General features: G+C 39.8%; 1 long non-coding RNA gene across 1 annotated transcript; it reads left to right on the top strand.

Moving 5' to 3' along the window:
* The first annotated feature begins 2,298 nt into the window (after nt 1-2,298).
* On the top strand, nt 2,299-7,613 carry LOC137246898 (uncharacterized). Its single transcript, XR_010951735.1, has 3 exons — nt 2,299-2,432; nt 2,513-5,368; nt 6,905-7,613. It is a non-coding gene; the product is annotated as an uncharacterized lncRNA (long non-coding RNA).
* Nucleotides 7,614-21,293: the final 13,680 nt, after the last annotated feature.

Genomic DNA, 21,293 nt, shown 5'->3' on the forward strand with positions numbered 1-21,293 from the left:
CTTCCCATCTAGCAATACTCGTGAGATTGGCCGAACAATTTCGCAAAGCCAATCTAACTATTAACATTGAAAAAAGCCAATTTTGTGTTACTTCCGTTAATTATCTCGGCTATATCATTGGTAGCGGAGGTATACGCACAGATCCCTCAAATGTATCTTGTATTTTAAGCTGGCCATCACCCAGAAACCTGAAGCAAGTCAGAGGATTCCTCGGAGTTTGTGGATGGTACCGCCGGTTCATACCGAACTTCGCCGACCTCACTTGTCCCATAACCGAAGTATTGTCTACAAAGAAGAAATTTGTGTGGACTACGGAAGCGCAGCAGGCCATGAATAAATTGAAAGAAATTTTGACCTCTGCCCCAATGTTAACTAACCCCAATTTTGCGAAAAAGTTCTATTTGCACTGCGATGCGAGTGACGTTGGTATTGGGGCCGTATTAGTACAATTATCCGAGGAAAACGAGGAAAAACCAATTGCGTATATGTCGAAAAAACTTAGTCGCGCGCAACGTAATTATAGCGTCACTGAGCGAGAATGTTTAGCCGTGATTACGGCCATTGAAAAATTCCGATGCTATCTGGAACTGCAAGAGTTCGAGGTAGTTACCGATCATTCAAGTTTGCTTTGGCTCATGCGTCAACAGAACGTTTCGGGCAGACTCGCGCGTTGGATATTTCGCCTTCAACAATTTAAATTTTCAATCTCCCATCGAAAAGGGAAAGACCACATTGTCCCCGACGCTTTGTCGCGACTTCAAGAAAATGAAATCGCAGCACTGGACATGGGTCCTGTGGTAAACCTTGAATCGGATGCGTTTTTGGATGAGTCTTATGTAGCTTTGAAGACAAAGTTTCAAGAAAACCCAGAAAGGTTTCCCGATATCAAGACGGTAGACCAATTCATATATATTCGTACGGAACACGCTTCTGGAGAGGATAGGCAAGAGAGGAACTCCTGGAAATTATGGGTTCCAGAGAGACTTCGACGGGGTATTCTTATCCAGGCCCATGACAGGTCTACATCTTCGCATGCGGGAATTCAAAAAACCATAGAGAAGTTACGCCGTTATCTTTTTTGGCCAGGGCTGGCAAAAGATGTCCGTAATTATGTTCGAACTTGTGAAATATGTAAAGAGAACAAAGCACCAAACTTCACTCTTAGGCCACCCATGGGTGCTCACAGCCCTACGTGTCGACCTTTCCAGAGGATATATGTCGACCTGCTTGGACCTTATCCGCGCAGTAAAAATGGGCATATAGGGTTACTGATTGTGCTTGATCATTTTAGCAAATATCATTGGATCCACCCGCTAAAAAAGTTTACTTCAGTCGCCATTCAGAAATACCTTCTGGAAAACATTTTTCATAGTTTTGGCGTACCAGAGATTCTGGTCAGTGACAACGGAACGCAATTCAAAGCCAATGATTTTAATGCCTTCCTGATGGAACTGGGTATAAATCATGTCTTTACGGCCCTGTACTCGCCGCAAAGCAATGCTGCGGAAAGAGTTAACCGGTCGCTGTTAACAGCAATTCGGTCATACTTAAAACAAGACCAGACAAGATGGGACGAACATCTTACAAGCATCTCATGCTCGTTAAGATCGTCTTTGCATCAAACGTTGGGTTGTTCTCCGTATCGCGCGTTGTTTGGCTTGGACATGATCACCCACGGTGCTGATTACAAACTACTAAAAGAACTTAGCTTGTTGGAAGAACCGATTGCTCCTCTTTCCCGATCCGATAATCTAGCATTAGTACGAAAAGACGTTCAAGTGAATATTCGTAAAGCTTACGAACGCAATGCAAAGCAATACAACTTGCGTTCGAAGCCAGTTAGTTTCAAGGAAGGCTAAGAAGTTTATCGAAGAAACTTTGCCCTTAGTAAGTTTTCACAAAACTTTAACGCCAAATTAGGCCCGCAATTCCTCAAATGCCGGATCCGCAGAAAACTTGGTAATTGCTATTACCAGTTGGAAGATTTGCAAGGAAAAGACATTGGTACATATCATGCCAAGGATATCCGAGCCTAATTCCCTCTAATACTTCTATCAAGCTACCGTATTATTGGGTTTTGTAATGGTCGCTATCAAAATTAATGTCAAACATTTTCATCGCCTACAGTTCGCGACCAAAAACTTGTCGCAGGCGATAAAATGAAATGCTAGTTCGACGAATGGATGGCGCTGCTGTTGGTATTTGATCTAACTTATAGCGCACTGAACGTACTATAAACCACAGCTAACTTCAATAGAGACTTTCCAAAAGAAAAAAAGATATATATATAAAGAGCGGCAATTTCCGAGGCTATAAAAAGGCTGAACACCTAACAGTTACCCTTTTCTTCGGACAACCGCCAATTCATCGCCGAGTACCTGATTCAATTGCCGCCTTATTCGGACTTTAAAGTCCCACTTACGAATTCCCAGGTATGTATACATGAAAGTGAAGTGTAAAGTGCCAGGTTGTTGCATTCACTCATGCACATCCCGTTTTTTTTTTGTTACAGTGCCATAGAAATTGCAGTGGAGGGAAGAACCACACCCGACACCCAAACTATTACATCCACGACAGGGGTGGGTGTGGATACATTTTTATGACAAGTGAAAAGGCCGAACACGAAGCAACCTATAACGGGGCAGCAACAGCCTTTTGCTTCTGTGCTGTACAGGCACCACACACATATGTACCAATGTACAGTCCCCACTGCGTCTAGGTGTTGTACGGTACCCATTCAGGCCGTTGCCATCCAATCAGGTGCAAGATTTCAAACGAAAACGCGATAGAGTGCGGAAAGTCTAAATATATATAGCCAAAGAGATTTGTGGTAACCAAAAAGAGTGACAGCAACATCTACCGAACATTAGAAAACAAAGAGTTGGGACAACCAGACAAAAAAGAAAGAAATAAGTCGAAGATTAGTTAAGTTAAAAGTGTGAAGTAAATGCGAAGGGTATTATTCAATGTATACTCGTAATCAGTTAAAAAAAAAAAACATCCGAAAGAGTTGAGTAACTACAAGAAAACCAATCACTTATACCAGCTAGTGCCTATAAATAATCAGTGTAAAAGTCATTGCCGGTCCTATTGTGTTCGGTGTTGTTGCCAATCCCAACCCCCTGCCTAGAAAAGCAAGCGCAAAAAGAAATCTCAATTAAATCAGAATCAGATTCAATTAAGTAAATGTTCGTATACTTCGCTGCGGACATTCAAAGAAGATATACCTAGATAGATAGAAAACTACGGTTTCTATAGAACTGTGAAGTTAGGTTTTTTTTTTTTATGTAACGAAAGAAAACGAAATTGCTAATAAGTGCCACCAGCTGATTCAAGCTCCGACCGACCGCAACATCGCATAACAACTACAACGATGGAAGGCCTTTCAACGCTGCAGCTGAACGTGAATTTGTAAGCACGTAAGTTATATATTTTCTATCTAATTCTTTCGTTACCATTTGTATTCAGCCGATCCATATCGCCGTAACTATGTACGTCTGCTGGCAACCATTTTTCTTGCCTAAAGTTCATTTGCTATAGTGTTTGAAATTTTCAATTTCCAGTAATGCTGATTGGCATTTTCATAAATCGTGTATTCTCGCTCTAAGCTCACTCGCCCTCGCTTAGAATAGGTAGTTGGTGTCCATACCTACATACCTACATACTTACAAACGTACATATGTCGATTTGGTGACAGCTAAACACTTACATAAAATTCGGGAAAACCTTAATTGAAAACCCAACCGAAGGGATAAAATTCCACATCGAGTTGATAATTGGTAAAGAGACATTGGCAGTTGTATTCGATTTTTTTTGTGTGCCTTTGATCCAATTGATCTAGTTGGGATTGCCTTTGCTTTTTTATGCAGAACTCGCTTTGAGTGGGAAACCCAAATCCATAGAGAGATAAGAGTTTAAACTTCAACAATTTTTATTAGCCCCTTGTAAAGCCCATAAGTATGTAGGGGAAAAGTTGTTATTATTAAGAATCAAATCATATAGTTGAAGTTTCTTGATATTTGAAATTACGAGGGTTACTCGTCATACAAATTTGTGTAGCTAAGTTTAGTAGTAATCATTGTTTAATAAAACACCAATATGAATTTATAAAGTTGTCAAGAAAACAACCTATCATGTGTTAAGTCTTTTTATTAGTTCCTGGTAGGCATGGCAACATAGAAAGGTAAGAGAAATTAAAGTGGGTATCTTCCAAGGCCCGTTTAGATGGAAGATCATGGTAGGGTAGGGTGCAGAATGCAAGAGTCGAATGTCACCTTAGACCTTGCACCCTAATACACACTCCAAAGGGGGAAGTTTCAAATATTCTTAAAAAAATTTATGTGACTTCATCATGACTTGATATTTGTTTGTTTAAACCGAGGAGGTTTCTCCCTTCTTCGTTTCTGCCCGGAGTTCTATAAAAGTAAAGTTTATGTAACTTTTTTTTTTGCTTCTGTGCTGTGCAGGCACCACACACATATGTACCAATGTACAGGCCCCACTGCGTGTAGGTGTTGTACGGTACCCATTCCGGCCGTTGCCATCCAATCAGGTGCAAAACAAATCCCAGCTTAATAGCCAGAGGCAAGAGGACAGGATAGGGGGCACCAGCAACCATTCGCACTAAACAAGAGTAGGGAAGAATAAGTGGAAACCGTTAGGAAAAGATTTCAAACGAAAACGCGATAGAGTGCGGAAAGTCTAAATATATATAGCCAAAGAGATTTGTGGTAACCAAAAAGAGTGACAGCAACATCTACCGAACATTAGAAAACAAAGAGTTGGGACAACCAGACAAAAAAGAAAGAAATAAGTCGAAGATTAGTTAAGTTAAAAGTGTGAAGTAAATGCGAAGGGTATTATTCAATGTATACTCGTAATCAGTTAAAAAAAAAACATCCGAAAGAGTTGAGTAACTACAAGAAAACCAATCACTTATACCAGCTAGTGCCTATAAATAATCAGTGTAAAAGTCATTGCCGGTCCTATTGTGTTCGGTGTTGTTGCCAATCCCAACCCCCTGCCTAGAAAAGCAAGCTCAATTAAATCAGAATCAGATTCAATCAAGTAAATGTTCGTATACTTCGCTGCAAAAGAAATCTCAATTAAATCAGAATCAGATTCAATCAAGTAAATGTTCGTATACTTCGCTGCGGACATTCAAAGAAGATATACCTAGATAGATGGAAAACTACGGTTTCTAGAGAACTGTGAAGTTAGGTTTTTTTTTTTTATGTAACGAAAGAAAACGAAATTGCTAATAAGTGCCACCAGCTGATTCAAGCTCCGACCGACCGCAACATCGCATAACAACTACAACGATGGAAGGCCTTTCAAACGTTGCAGCTGAACGTGAATTTGTAAGCACGTAAGTTATATATTTTCTATCTAATTCTTTCGTTACCATTTGTATTCAGCCGATCCATATCGCCGTAACTATGTACGTCTGCTGGCAACCATTTTCCTTGCCTAAAGTTCATTTGCTATAGTGTTTGAAATTTTCAATTTCCAGTAATGCTGATTGGCATTTTCATAAATCGTGTATTCTCGCTCTAAGCTCACTCGCCCTCGCTTAGAATAGGTAGTTGGTGTCCATACCTACATACCTACATACTTACAAACGTACATATGTCGATTTGGTGACAGCTAAACACTTACATAAAATTCGGGAAAACCTTAATTGAAAACCCAACCGAAGGGATAAAATTCCACATCGAGTTGATAATTGGTAAAGAGACATTGGCAGTTGTATTCGATTTTTTTTGTGTGCCTTTGATCCAATTGATCTAGTTGGGATTGTCTTTGCTTTTTTATGCAGAACTCGCTTTGAGTGGGAAACCCAAATCCATAGAGAGATAAGAGTTTAAACTTCAACAATTTTTATTAGCCCCTTGTAAAGCCCATAAGTATGTAGGGGAAAAGTTGTTATTATTAAGAATCAAATCATATAGTTGAAGTTTCTTGATATTTGAAATTACGAGGGTCACTCGTCATACAAATTTGTGTAGCTAAGTTTAGTAGTAATCATTGTTTAATAAAACACCAATATGAATTTATAAAGTTGTCAAGAAAACAACCTATCATGTGTTAAGTCTTTTTGTTAGTTCCTGGTAGGCATGGCAACATAGAAAGGTAAGAGAAATTAAAGTGGGTATCTTCAAGGCCCGTTTAGATGGAAGATCATGGTAGGGTAGGGTGCAGAATGCAAGAGTCGAATGTCACCTTAGACCTTGCACCCTAATACACACTCCAAAGGGGGAAGTTTCAAATATTCTTAAATCAATTTTTTTATGTGACTTCATCATGACTTGATATTTGTTTGTTTAAACCGAAGAGGTTTCTCCCTTCTTCGGTTCTGCCCGGAGTTCTATAAAAATAAAGTTTATGTAACTGAGGTTGAGGATCGGCAAAAACCCACCCCACGCCGAAAGAGCTAAGGCACGAGAGAGCTCCATCCGCCGAGACCCCTTCAACCTTTTGTAGTCGAGAATGCTAGGAGTCTAGTTCAGGTTTTGACACTAGCTTGCATTCACCTACATTCAACTAAATGCTCCTGTGATCTCACCTTGCCACATCCCGTTGTGCTATGTCCCACCGGTACCAAAACACGTTACCTCACCTACATCTTTGGCTTCCCATTAAGGAGCCAGCGAGCACAAAGATCACATGGCCTTCGATATAACATTACAATACGTAATTCAATTCAACAACGAGTCAATCAAGATTGGCGATCAGGAATTTTCCAGCAATGAAGCTGTTACCGCACACGCCCTCCCAGCCGTACTTTCTAACATAAAAAACCATACCATGAAATTCAACTTGGAGTACATCCACGACATCACAATGGAGAATGTTAAGTATCTAGGCTATGTCAATGAAAAAATCAATTTTTCTATCGTTACAGAGGCTATCTCGATTTGCGCAATAGCCCTTATTGCCGGAACGCTGTGGAGATGTTACACAAAGAAACTAGACCTTCCACCGGTTCAAATTCCAACGCATTGGACGGGAAACATTAGCATAAATAGGATCCCCAAAGGCAAATCTGCACCTGCATTTTATCGCTCAGATCCTAGCCTGCCAGTCACAAGCGTCAGTACTAAATCATCACCAGAAGGCCGCAATCACTCCTTACAAAATTTCTCCCCCTCACGCTTTTCGACATTTGATCTACGAGACGCAGATCTTTAAAGGGGGAGGAGTTACACGCATAGGTACCATAATACGGCACACCCTACGATCACGTTGCTAAGCATGTGACTTATTTAGTTCAACAGAATAAAGTCGCTGACGCGGCACACGCGCAACCATCGATCAGGTCACCTTACACTAGTTATGGGAATCGCACGCTAAGCATTTCCTGTTTACACAAGCGAGCAGTTCTGGGTAAAGCATGGGAACTGCAATGTAAACATTTTAGTTAATCTAAGAAGTTATTTAAGTAAGTTACAACGTATGTTGAGGGCAGTAGTTAATTAGCGTGCAAGTGGCACGAATAAAGAAGTTGTGACGTTAATCTAAAATCGTTCCTTGTTTCATTTCACAAGTATCGGAGGACAGTGAGTTCTCCGCACCTTTAATTTTTTTACATCTCCCACGAGACGGGAGATAACTTACATATACATAAGTATGCATATATAGTTTTATGTCTGTATAATACCAGCCCTTTAAGCCTTGGAAACGATAGATACGTATGCATAGATGCATTTACTTCGACTACTAGCCGGCTTTTTACACATTTATGTGACTTTTCATTACACCATGAGTTCTTTTACCCAATATTTATTTTTTGTTATTTGAAAATAGTATAAATAATTCCGATATGTATTTGCTTTCTAACGTTTAATTAAATTCACAACCAATTGCTTCGAATTGATATCATTGTAAATTTTACCAAGTAGCGCAACTAACAGCTGATCGGTGAAAATTCGGACATTCACACGCACAGTTCTCGACTCAGTTTCAAAAAAAACTTTAGATTATTTAATTCAAATTTTAAAGTGAGATAATCCTTACAAATTTATGTATACAGAATATATATGGCGTTTTTGTTGTTATTAAAACAATAGTTTTATTTATATTACAGCTTTTATCATTTTTTTTTTAACTTTGAAAAATTTCCGAACACCATTCCTTCATTATATGACATTCGACTGCCTAGTCCACTGCCTTCCACTCTATTCGCAACATAACCTCTACTTAAGCTGCCAAACTATATAGTAAACAATGATTGATATATTCAACCACTCACCAGTCCATTGTAAATTTTACCAAGTAGCGCAACTAACAGCTGATCGGTGAAAATTCGCACATTCACACGCACAGTTCTCGACTCAGTTTCAAAAAAAAAAAACTAGATTATCTAACTCAAATTTTAAAGTGAGATAATCCTTACGAATTTATGTATATAGAATATATAAGGCGTTTCTGTTGTTATTAAAACAATAGTTTTATTTATATTAAAGCTTTTATCATTTTTTTTTTAACTTTGAAAAAACTCCGAACACCATTCCTTCATTATATGACATTCGATTGCCTAGTCCACTGCCTTCCACTCTATTCGCAACATAACTTCTATTTAAGCTGCCAAATATATAGTAAACAATGCACCAGTCGATTCAATTGACTACGTACAGGGCAAATATGATAGAAGAGAGCTCTGGCACATGACTGGTTAAAACCCCGCCACATAAGCAGTATTTCATATAGATGCGTTTACTTTTTCTTATGCATTCCAGTAACATCTAAAAATCATGTAAGATGTTGCGTTTGTAAATATGTATGGGTTGGATTTTATATAAGGTGCCCCGATTTTTAAACTTTTGCTGATTTGTAGGGGTAGAGGGGGTCCTAAAAATCACAAAATTATCATCCGCAACTCTAGGAAACTCTTAGTTTATAAAATATAAGTTTTTTAATTTCCAAATTTAGTAAAATTTCAACTTAAGTCCTGCACTTAAAATTCGGGTCGCACATGTCGATAGCGGTATCAAAAGACGCGTATTTGCGTCATTGATAATTTTGTGATTTTTAGGACCCCCGCCACCCCTCGAAAAAAAAAAGTTGGAAAATCGTGGCACCTTATTCTAAATATTCCCCATCCATATGTATTAAGGAACTTGAGACTTGGCAATGAAGTTTAGTTTGCCTTGGCCATTCACATAAAAAATTTTGCGAAACATTCTAACTATACAAGAAATGTACTTTCCAACATATTTTGTGTCTTATTTATCTGTTAAATTGCGGTTTTCAACTGTGAAAAATATTAGAAAAGTTACCAACGAAAGTGCAAAATAATTTCACTTGCAAAATGTGCCAGCACCCTTAGCCAAAGCAAATGTCAAATTCTTCTTCTTATGCTTTGCTTGTAACAAAAGGTGCAAGTTGGCTACTTTTTCATGTCAGATGGTGACAGTGTCGTTTAATATACCCTTCTCCATAAAAATATGGGCAATCTGCTCATAATGCATAAGATTGAGATAAACGCATCTATATCCAACACTACTTATGTGACGGAGATTTAAGGTAAATTATACTCAAAGGCAGATACGGCATATACTTAAGCGGCAATTACCCACCGACGTGTGCCGTACGTACGGACGTTTGTCGTACGAAACACGTTTGACCGAACCCTCAAGCCCGTAGGAATCAATGTGTGCGTCTGTGTACATGTACATTAGGCATATGACTTAAATATTTCTTGGGAAAAAATATATATACATGGCATCACGCACTGATTTTTGATTAATAAAGACGGGTTATGATAATAATTTACCTTATTTTTCTAAAAAAGTCCCGCAGGGAGTACATTGAATGTTTTGCATGTATGTACATATTAGCTTGAATATATATGTGCTTGACCAGAACAAGAAGTTGTAATTACAATCCACCAATGTTTTTCAATCTTCACAAAGTTTATTTATTCATATTCCAATAAATATTCATATATTCAATTAAAATTATATTACTTTCAATTAAAATTAAATTACTGTTATAATACTTTCAGCTAGCATTTTGCTACTTGTAACGTCATCTTAAAATCATTTATAGTATTTCATGGGAAAAGCTACAATTTAAACGGGATCCACAGTAACAACCACATTCATCGTTTTTCGCATTTATAAGCAATTACATATATGTAAAAACAAATTTATGAAATAAATAAAAAGTATTAACAGAGATTTAAGTGGTAAGTGTGTCTTATATCTGCGCGAAGTAGAGTCGAATCAATAACATCGCGCTTTTTATTTTGTTTAGAAAATGTGATAACAATGTAAAGAAAAACACCAAAAATTGGAAAAAATTTGATTACATTTGAAAAAAACAAAACGAAGCGGCGATAAATACTAAATATTGAAAAAAGTTTGTGTGAGCTATGTAAGATTCCCAAAGAGGCGGTTATTTTCGGGAGATATAATGCTTTGGCCAACACCGAAAAATCTTCTAAAAATAGATTTAAAACAATTTCAAAAGAATTAATCGATTTGTGGAACAAACTCAATTTTCCGGCAATGGCAAAATCTTCGGTGGAACGGAAAACTGTGAAGCTTCTTGGGCACTACCGCAAGTTTTTGAAGTATCCGAATTGTAGAAATATTTTGACGGAGTTTGGCTAAGCGTTTGACATTACAAACGAGAAGGGCGAGTGGCTAAGCAAGGAAGACAAAGATTTATACCAAATTCAAAAAAGGTCTAATGGAGAAGTAGGATACACTACAAATAAAAAAACTAGAGTACATCCCTCTAAAATTAAGCGGGTGCAGCAACAGCAACCTAGTGATGATGAGTGTTCAGTAGGTAGATCAGAGTCAGTGATTTCAACAAATACTGAATACCAAGAGGCTAGCGAGTGCGACTACTACGATCAGCCTGAAAAAATGTCAAAAAAAATCACCTACAACTGCAGGCGTTGTTTTAGTAACAAAAGCCAATGTAAGTTGTTATGGAGTCGCATTTACAGGGAAGTAGTAAGGAAGGCGGTCGGCATTATGTGGTGGTGCACAGTGGCTAGTCATTGTCGGCTGGGGTGGGTCTTTGCCAACCTTACTGTTCCTGCGCCATAAACAGAAAAAAAGTCATATCATGCCTATTCAAAAGCTGAACTGTCAAAAGCGCAGAACTAATTCAAAACGCTTATAAATTCTCCTTAAAACGACATCCGGTCGAACCGGTTGCCACGGACATACCGTTAAACATTCAAAAATTTAAAATTCAAAAAAAAAGAAGCTTCAAAAACTAAACGCAAAAAAAAAATTACCGAACCGGACATGACCGGTTACTAACTCTAAAAACAAAATTCAAAAAAAAACTGCTGAAAAATAAAAAGCAAAAAAAAAGCTGAAAATGATAATGAAAAAGAAAAGCTCCGAATATATATAGGGGGCGCCGCGGGTGTTGTTGCGACGCCCGGTGCTTAGCCCACCCTCAAAATCCATGGCCACCGACGCACCTATTTTTCAATGGCCCCTTACCTGCTTTACCCTATGCCTTCTAAATAAATGGCGACGCCAGCATTCCCATTTTAAATACTTATTTATTTATAATTCATTTCAATGAAGACTTAGGCAATATATCTACTAAGACTAACTTTATAAAATTTTTTTTTTTTTTTTTTTATTTAGTGTAAGTTTTGACGTAGTCATATGAAGTGTATCTAGTTATAAATTAAAGTTTAATTATAAAACAAAAAGAGAAAAACGTGTGCTAATTTATAATTTTTAATTATAAAATTTTTTCCCTTTACGGTTTCAGCGTTTATAAACCAAAGTTGTCTTACAAAAAATTGTCGAAGTCTCAAAACAAACTATTCATGACTTTGCGAATTAGTCATTCAAAACGACAATCGGTAAAAGTTAAAAATTTTGTTTTTCTCTTCTTCTTTGCTTCTCCTCCAACGCTTGCATTTACATTTTCCCCTCAGCCAAAAAATAGATAATAAAATTTGTATATATGCCGATATAAATGAAACCAAATATCTTACCCTATCAAATAATAGCTACATATATATAATAAGGATTAAAAGTGAAAAATATGTGCATCCTTTTTTTTTAAATTGTATGTGTGAGCTGTACCTAACTGGGCTGAAGCTAGAAAATCTCTGGTTTCAATTTTAAGGTGAAGTATTTCTATTTTTATTAATATTTTGAAACCTTTTCTTTGAAAAACCTTTTTTTGATTTTATTTTTATTTATCATTTTAATTTTATCATTATTTTATCGCATATTTCTTTCTAATAACGTTTTCAAGTTAACTTATGATCTTTCATCATAATTCAGTTTTTTTTTTTGTCTTAGTTATTTGTATTCCTTTCTTTTAATTAAATTTAAACCTAACTTGGATCCACTTAAAACGTTAGGTAATAATATATATTCCCAAAAAAAACTAAAAGCTATCGATAACAAAAAAAAAATACAAATTAATCTTCCATAATCAGTTTTGAATGTTGTAACATAACAGCTAAAGCAACATTTTAGTTGAAGAATTACGCGGAAATATCCTGTCTTTGAATTGTATAATACGGTTTGTATGGATGAATGCATATCGGTCTATATGCGTATAACGCAAGTGCTATAGACTTTAAGCTCATCAACGTTCTTACGCCTTTTTACAGCATTTATCTACTCCTTTTATTACTAAGTTACGTTTAAAGTTCATGTATATTTACGTACTAATATAATTCTCATGCTTCAGCGTTTGACATCCATTCTTTAATTATATTTACTTTGGTTTAAAATTTAATAATCCGAGATTTTCAAATTCGGTATACCGTAAATATTTACGCTTATATTTTCATAACTAGATAGCGGAAAAAGTTCAATACTTATTGGCCGTCAACGGCAATAGTGTTCGCCTTTCAAAAGTGCGCTTCCTTATAATTTAAGTATATTCAAATGAACACGCCCTAGGCGTCATATACGTACGTAGTGTATGAAGAATAAATTCTTATGCGAAAAGATTAAATGCAGTTCATATAATTTGATGTACTTCCCTTTCTACGATTTTGCATATACATACATTTATGTATATTTTAAGTGGTCAAAAAATTTGTCATAAATTCATTAAATTGAATAGAAAGAAAGTTGAATGTGCAAATAAATCCGAAAAAGAAAAAAAACTCGCCTTAAGTATTAAAATTCACACAAAAAAGAACAAATTTATTTAAATGCTTAAGTCCACTCATATATCATAGTGGTCTATTCCTGACCTCCTTTTTCGGCTTATTTTAATTTGCAAGATATGTATATGCTACTAACTACTTGGCGGCGACTCACCCGGTGGCTGGTACTTACATAGCCGGCAAAAGTCCGTACCGTGGGCCTCTGCCGGCGTGGTTACTGGTGATGTTGTTTTTGCTGATGAAGTCGTTGTTGTTGTTGTAGCGATTAGGTTACTCCCCGAAGGCTTTGGGGAGTGTTATCGATGTGATGGTCCTTTGTCGGATACAGATCCGATACGCTCCGGTAACACAGCACCATTAAGGTGCTGGCCCGACCATCTCGGGAACGATTTATATGGCCACATTGAACCTTCAGGCCATCCCTCTCTCCCCACCACCAAAGTTCCATGAGGAGCTTGGGGTCGCCAGAGCCTCGTCTGTTAGTGAAACGGGATTCGCCACTCGAAGGTGAGGTTGACAATTGGGTTGGAGAAGCTATATATTGCGCTACACAACCCCTTGACGACGCCTCGAGCACTGGCTGGTGTGGGAGCTATGAAGCCGAACGAGGTTCGTTCGGGTACTGGTTTCCCTGCCTGCGATGGTCCCTAGGGCATTTAGGAGTAAATACACCCTTATACCCACATTTAGAACAAAAAGGATTTTTAATGGGTTCCTCACAATATATATAGGAGTGGCCCATTGCCTGGCAATTCCAGCAGTCCGGTCTCCTGTTGCGTCGATAGTCCAGCGCCTCTATCTGCGGATCCATTTCGCCGTCCTCGCCTTCCATCCTCATGTCCGGGGTTGTCACGCGTGCTTCGTTTACATGCCGTCCTGGGTAAGTGGCTCCCAACAGCTTGCTTTCTTTCAGCACTTGTTCACCTCTGCGCGCTACATCGCGTAGATCATGAAGGGTCCTTACATCTGCGTTGACAAGCATCAGCTTAAGGCTACTGTTGACGTTTCTTTTTATTATGCCAATCAGTAGAAGCTCCGACATGGGTTCTCTTAAGCGTGCGTTCAAGGAGATTATGTCCGTGTGGAACACGTCATACCACTCACTTGCTTTTTGCTTTCGCATGGAGATCTCCATCATGATCTCGTGGTCAGTTTTCAAAGTGCCAAACTCTCTTTTCAATGAGTAGCACAAAAAGGCATATGTCGCATTTGGGTTTTGTTTCGTGAACAGCTAGTACCATTCTTCGGCCCGCCCGGAAAGAAACAGGTGGAAACTAGCCATTATTTGTTCGTCCGTGCATTGTGTGCGCTCACACAAGGTGTTCAGTTTAAAAAGGAAATCGGCTACGCTCCCAGTGCCGTCGAACGAGATTTTCCACTCCTGCGGTTTCACTACTATGCTGCTTGGAGTCGGGTACATTGGTGGTACTACTGTTGGAAGTGGGTTACGGTCCATCCTATTTGCGTTCCGGTTTTGATGAATTGATTGCTGCGCGGATTCGAGAGCGGCGTTGAGCTGGTCCATATTGGTTCTGATTGACCGCATATCTCTCCGCATTTCCTCCTGCGAAGCCTGGAACAGTTGGTGTAGCACGTCGACCAACGAGCCTCCACGAGTAGCTTCGTCCTGCATTCCTGCGTAATTTGCCCGGTCACTTCAGCTGCAGCTTCACCGGCAGCTTCTCTTATATTTCCCATTCCATAATTAGGTGGTAAAGCACCAGCTCCATCTGGAGCGGAGGTCGACATATTGGTCATTAGCCCCGAGATATCATGCGCGTTTAATAGGGGTGCATTCGGATTACTGGTGCTTCCAGGTCTGTCCAGTTTATCGCGAGGGTCATTCAGGTCCGAGCCCATATTTATTACTGCGGGATCTCCGTATTGTCCCCCTACTGGGGTGTGCACCACCAAGGAACGCTTGGCCTTGGAGAAAGCCCCCCTATTATTACCGCCCCGGTTCTGGTTTCCCCGAAAGCTTCCCGCACTCCCGAACGGAGTATTTTAGCCCGGTTGGCCGTACGACTGCTCGCGTGACATAGTCCGGTGAAAAAAAAAAATGTAACTAGTTATGTGGTAGTTGATAAAAAAACTTTTGCCGCGTAATGCAGTTAGGGGTCAAAAAAAAAGGTCAGAATTCCCCCTTCACCTTATACCCTAAACGATGGGTTGGTTTAAAAATAAAAAAATTATATATAGGTATAAAAAAAGTGCGCGAGGAAATACCAAAAAAAAAACTCGCAAGCATAAACACTAAAATAGCTAGCCGTATCTAACAAAAAAAAAGTCGAGGCTGCACAAAAGAATTGATTAGTTATATATTTTGTATAGTCAATGGGAATGCTGATAGGTCGATTCCTCCAGAAGGCACAGGGTAGAGGCAAAAAGAAAACACAAATCCATTCATACTTTTCCCTAGTGCTCCCAACCGCTATGCGAGGGGGTCTTAAGGCCCCCTCCGAGACTGGTTGGGGCCACTAGGGTCACTCTAGGAACACACGGGTTGGTCTCAACACGCCCAGCCGCAACGCAGGGGCAGTCTCCAGAGGCTTGCCCCTGGGACTGGTTGGGGGTGTTGAGGCCGCCCGTTCATTCTCACTGGACACCCCTCCTGCCTCCGCCGCAATGGGTGGAGCGGTTTCGGAACCGATCCCCAGTCTGGTGCGACAGGAAGGAGTGCCACTCTGAATCCCAGCTCAACCCGTCACAATCCAGGTGGTATTCAACCTTACCACCTGGGACGTGGGATGAGCTGGGGTCCTTTCAACACATACACACACGCACTCACACCAACGACACAAATTCGGCAGAAAAAAAAATTTAACATTAAAAAAGAAAAAAAATTCCAATTAGCGGACAAAATTATTCCTAGCCGACTAACGGACCACATTCCGGGAAAATAAAAACCCCAAATCTACAAAAAAACTAAGTGCGTTCAGCACTGCCTCTTCGGGTGAATACAAAAATCCGGAGGTCACGACGTGTAGTCACATGGCGCCTTCGACTACTGCCCCCGATGACCAGCCTGGACAACCTGATCTGTCAACCATCCCACCGCAACGTAGGTGGCAGCTCCTGTGGCTGCTCACTCGGACTGGTGGGATGGTCAACTTCACAGGTTGACCCGAATGACCCCCGCGGCCAGCGCCTCAGGTGCCACGTTGGGCGCCATCTGTTATGGTATCGCATTTACAGTGGAAGCAGTAAGGAAGGCGGTCGGCATGATGTGGTGGTGCACAGTGACTAGTCATTGTCGGCTGGGGCGGGTCCTTGCCAACCTTACTGTTCCTGCGCCATAAACAGAAAAAAAGCCATACCATGCCTATTCAAAAGTTCAACTGCCAAAAGCGCAGAACTAATTCAAAACTCTTATAAATTCTCCTTAAAACGACATCCGGTCGAACCGGATGCCACGGGCAGACCGTTAAACATTCAAAAATTTAAAATTAAAAAAAAAGAAGCATCAAAAACTAAACGCAAAAAAAAATTACCGAACCGGACATGACCGGTTACTAACTCTAAAATCAAAATTAAAAAAAAAAACTGCTGAAAAATAAAAATGCAAAAAAAAAAGCTGAAAATTAAAATGAAAAAGAAAAGGGCCGAATATATATAGGGGGCGCCGCGGGTGTTGTTGCGACGCCCGGTGCTTAGCCCACCCTCAAAATCCATGGCCACCGACGCACCTATTTTTCGGTGGCCACTTACCTGCTTTACCCTATGCCTTCTAAATAAATGGCGACGCCAGCATTCCCATTTTAAATACTTATTTATTTATTATTAATTTCAATGAAGATTTAGGCAATATATCTACTAAGACTAACTAACTTTATAAAAAAAATTTAATTTTTTTATTTAGTGTAAGTTTTGACGTAGTCATATGAAGTGTATCTAGTTATAAATGAAAGTTTAATTATAAAACAAAAAGAGAAAAACGTGGGCTAATTTATAATTTTTAATTATAAAATTTTTTCCCGTTACGGTTTCAGCTTTTATAAACCAAAGTTGTCTTACAAAAATTTGTCGAAGTCTCAAAACAAACTATTCATGACTTTGCGAATTAGTCATTCAAAACGACAATCGGTAAAAGCTAAAAATTTTGTTTTTCTCTTCTTCTTTGTTTTTCCTCCAACGCTTGCATTTACATTTTCCCCTCAGCCAAAAATAGATAATAAAATTTGTATATATGCCGATATAAATGAAACCAAATATCTTACCCTATCAAATAATAGCTATATATAATAAGGATTAAAAGCGAAAAATATGTGCATCCTTTTTTTTTTTAAATTGTATGTGTGAGCTGTACCTAACTGGGCTGAAGCTAGAAAATCTCTGGTTTCAATTTTAAGGTGAAGTATTTCTATTTTTATTAATATTTTTAAACCTTTTCTTTGAAAAACATTTTTTTGTTTTATTTTTGTTTTTATTTTTATTTATCATTTTATTTTTATCATTATTTTATCGCATATTTCTTTCTAATAACGTTTTCAAGTTAACTTATGATCTTTCATCATAATTCAGTTTTTTTTTTGTCTTAGTTATTTGTATTCCTTTCTTTTAATTAAATTTAAACTTAACTTGGATCCACTTAAAACGTTAGGTAATAATATATATTCCCAAAAAAACTAAAAGCTATCGATAACAAAAAAAAAAAAAAATGTACAAATTAATCTTCCGTAATCAGTTTTGAATGTTGTAACATAACAGCTAAAGCAACATTTTAGTTGAAGAATTACGCGGAAATATCCTGTCTTTGAATTGTATAATACGGTTTGTATGGATGAATGCATATCGGTCTATATGCGTATAACGCAAGTGCTATAGACTTTAAGCTCATCAACGTTCCTTACGCCTTTTTACAGCATTTAGCTACCCCTTTTATTACTAAGTTACGTTTAAAGTTCATGTATATTTACGTACTAATATAATTATTATGCTTCAGCGTTTGACATCCATTCTTTAATTATATTTACTTTGGTTTAAAATTTAATAATCCGAGATTTTCAAATTCGGTATACCGTAAATATTTACGCTTATATTTTCATAACTAGATAGCGGAAAAAGTTCAATACTTATTGGCCGTCAACGGCAATAGTGTTCGCCTTTCAAAAGTGCGCTTCCTTATAATTTAAGTATATTCAAATGAACACGCCCTAGGCGTCATATACGTACGTAGTGTATGAAGACTAAATTCTTATGCGAAAAGATTAAATGCAGTTCATATAATTTGATGTACTTCCCTTTCTACGATTTTGCATATACATACATTTATGTATATTTTAAATGGTGTTATTTCAAAAATTTGTCATAAATTCATTAAATTGAATAGAAAGAGGGTTGAATGTGCAAATAAATCCGAAAAAGGAAAAAAACTCGCCTTAAGTATTAAAATTCACACAAAAAAGAACAAATTTATTTAAATGCTTAAGTCCACTCATATATCATAGTGGTCTATTCCTGACCTCCTTTTTCGGCTTATTTTAATTTGCAAGATATATATATGCTACTAACTACTTGGCGGCGACTCACCCGGTGGCTGGTACTTACATAGCCGGCAAGAGTCCGTACCGTGGGCCTATGCCGGCGTGGTTACTGGTGATGTTGTTTTTGCTGATGAAGTCGTCGCTGTTGGTGGTTGTGGCGCGCGGTATTGGCGCACTGGGTCGGTACTGTTGGTGGTTATGGCGCGCGGCCTTGGCGCGCGGTGTTGACGCTGTTCGTAGTGGTGGCGCGCGGTATTGGCGCGCTGCGTTGGTACTGTTGGTAGTTATGGTGCGCGGCCTTGGCGCGCGGTGTTGACGCTGTTGGTGGTTGTGGCGCGCGGTCTTGGCGCGCTGGGTTGGTACTGTTGGTGGTTATGGCACGCGGCCTTGGCGCGCGGTGTTGACGCTGTTGGTGGTTGTGGCGCGCGGCCTTGCCGTTTTGGCGTTATTGGTGGTGGTGGCAAACTCGGCGTCGAATATAAGGTGTCTTGGCCACGTTACGATTTAGTGTTTGGCGCTTCTCAGCTTCACCATTAATTTTCCTCAATTATATTTAATATCCCCCCCACGCCTTCGACAGTATCTCTTTGTTTTGTGATTAGTTATATCTTTATGTAATCAGTTCCTCGGAGCCATTTTGGTTACACTATGAATGGAATTTTCCCATGCAGTTAATATGCTAAACACCCAGAATTTTGTGTTGAATACACATCTCGAAACATTCATTTAAAAAGCAATCATACAACTAGCGAGCACTGTTAAATCTCCAAACCAAAATTACACCTTAGTTATATAGCATACACCAAATGATTTGCACAATTTATTTCGGATTATTAGCAATTTATTTCTTTGGTGGTGAAGTATGCGGTCTAGGAATCCGCTTTATAGTGTCAGCGTGTTGCTCGCAACCACTCGCGACCACAATGCTTCAATCGTTGAAGCTCATGAAAATCCTTAATAATAGCTCCTCCGCCCTATATGCCTTCATGCGATTCAGGTGTATCAATTAAAGGCAGTGGTATATTTTGCACAGGTGTGAGGACCAAATATAACACCATTAATTTGGCCCGCACAAAACGACCCCACATCATATTCGATACAGCACTAACACAACAGCCAGTCACAAAAGGCTATAGCAACAGACCAACCAACAAGTTCAATATAGCATACATCATATTCGATACAACACTAAGACAACAGCCAGTCACAAAAGGCTATAGCAACAGACCAACCAACAAGTTCAATACAGCATTGACACAACAGCCAGTCACAAAAGGCTATAGCATCAGACCAACCAACAAGTCTCAGCAACACAACGGGCAAGCACAACACTTTAATGCCAACACAACAAACTAACAAATCTCAACAACGCAACGAGCGTTCGCAACATCGAACAGCAACCATGGCAACGCAACCATTTGAGCCAGCAATACCAAACAAAGCAATAAAAGGAGCAACACAGCAGGACAGAAGTTCGTTAGCACGGAGCTGTGGCCGTGACCAGAGCTACTTGTGGAGCGTCCCTTGAAGTTGTCGGTTCTACCATGCGGACAGGTCGTTTCACAGGAATGTATCGGTTATACCACCAAACACCGCTTGAGACTTCGCCAGCAACGGCACTACCACAGTAACGCGCACCCGCGAACAGGCAGCGTCCGCCCGCCTGCGCCGACAGTGACAGCGTCACAAACAGTGCTACGCAAGCATATACGTTGGCCGCAACAACACTACGCAAATATACAACGCTAGCCGCAACAGCACCATAGCTAATATATACGCTGGCCGCAACAGCACCATAGCTAATACACTACGTTGGCTTCAGTACCGCGCCGATCTACTACGCTGACTACGACAGCGCCCCGATAATATACTGCGTTGACACAGCAAAGTTACGCAAACCTACTGCGTCAACTGTACCAGAGTTACCCTCGTGCCGAATCACGGAGCTGTGGTCGTGACCAGAGCTACTTGTGGAGCGTCCCTTGAAGTTGTCGGTTCTACCATGCGGACAGGTCGCTTCACAGGAGTGAGTCGTGGCCTCAAGTGGTGAATGTGTCGGTTATACCACCAAACACCGCTTGAGACCTCGTGAGCAACGGCACCACCACAGAGACGCGCCCCGCGAGCAGGTGACATTCGCCAGCCAAACTACCACGCTGGTCACAATCGCAAACATACTACGTTGGCCATAGCATTACGCCAATCCACTACCCCGGCCACAATCGCACACACACTACGTCGGCCACAGCGTTACGCCAGCCACTACGCTGACCGCAACCGCACCACGCTAACGTATTACGTGGACCACATCACTACGCAAACATACGACGTTGGCCACAGCATTGCGCCAACATACGACGCGGGTCACAACAGCGCTACGCAAGCACATTACGTTGGTCACAGAACCACGCTAGCCACAACAGCACTACGCACACATACTACGTTGACCACAGCTGAGTAACGCAAATACACGACGTCAACCACACTAGGGTTGCGTACATACACGCCAACGCAAGGCGTCACCGAAACACGTTTTACACGCACTCAGGCAACGACCAGCCGGGCGTCCTAACGGGACGTTCCTAACGGGACACGCACGCCGACGCAGGGCATCACAAAACACATTTACACACACACAAGCAACGACCATCGAGGCGTCATAACCGGACCCGAGTACCGTGGACCCACCACGC

Source organism: Eurosta solidaginis, chromosome 3 (assembly GCF_040869045.1).
Source record: "Eurosta solidaginis isolate ZX-2024a chromosome 3, ASM4086904v1, whole genome shotgun sequence".
Classification (NCBI taxonomy): Eukaryota; Metazoa; Arthropoda; class Insecta; order Diptera; family Tephritidae; genus Eurosta; species Eurosta solidaginis.